Here is a 1414-nt window from a genome sequence, read left to right as displayed (position 1 = left end):
ACGCAGACACACATACACACACACATACACACACACACACACACACACACACACACACACACACACACACACACACACACACACACACACACACACACACACACACACACACACACCACACCACATACAAGCACAAGCACAATTATACAGATGCATGAACTTATTATCACACACACACACACACACACACACACACACACACACACACACACACACACACACACACACACACACACACACACACACACACACACACACACACACACACACACACACACACACACACACACACACACACACACACACACACACCACATACAAGCACAAGCACAATTATACAGATGCATGAACTTATTATCACATACACTCACACACACACACACACACACACACACACACACACACACACACACACACACACACACACACACACACACACACACACACAAACACCCACACACACACACCACATACACACACAGACACAATTATACAGATGCATGCACTTATTATCACAAGCGCACACAATGAGAAGTCAAACCAGAAATGAATAATGCTGAACTTTAAGAACAGGAATATTTGCGATCAGCTCAACTTGTGCATCTTAATGCACATGGGATGTAGTGTGTAAAAAAAAAAAGGAACACAGGACTAAAAGGCTGTGCTAGCCACAGTCAATTTGATATCAAAAGAGACAAATTATTAGTACTGTAGAACTTGTAATATTTTATTTTTCTTTCTTCCTCAAAGAGGCGGACGGGAGGAACTTTTAAAGAAATAAGAGAAAAAATTATTCATATTGGAGATATCTTGAACCTAACTGGATATATACCTTTCTGATAACATCTTAACGAATCAACAAAGATGAGGCGAGAAGACAGACAAGTGATACCCGACCTAATATCTACATTAAAATAGGAAATGATAAATTTTAACTAGAAAACATCGTTAGAAAATTAGAGATCACATCTCACGAAAAAATTAATTTCTGTCAAATACAAATTTAGGAGGAAGATAAAAAGACAGGGAAAATCATATCAGAGATAACTACACAAAACTGGTCAAGTTTTTTGAGTCAAAAGTAAGTAAACAAGATTCAAATTGAAGGTATTATTAACATAACCGATTAATGAATTTCTATAATTGTGAAAAAAAGACCTTATACGTTCCCAAAGTCAATTAAGTCTTTTACGATTACCGAAAAGAATAAATGTGTAGAGTCTACCACATCAAAATCAAGTTTTCAAAAAGAAAACAGTAGATAAAAGAAAACAACTGGAAACAGAGGATGAACGAGCCAAAGAATTAGAAAATATCACTGACCTCACCCTACGATTCAGAGATAAAACTAAAAAATAATCTAAACGAAAATATCTATATGGAAGATCAATTCTAAACCTACAGGGAGTGACGG

This window comes from Oratosquilla oratoria, chromosome 14, assembly GCF_046742065.1.
Source record: "Oratosquilla oratoria isolate Oo_2021 chromosome 14, ASM4674206v1, whole genome shotgun sequence".
Classification (NCBI taxonomy): Eukaryota; Metazoa; Arthropoda; class Malacostraca; order Stomatopoda; family Squillidae; genus Oratosquilla; species Oratosquilla oratoria.
This window is presented reverse-complemented; position numbering follows the sequence as displayed.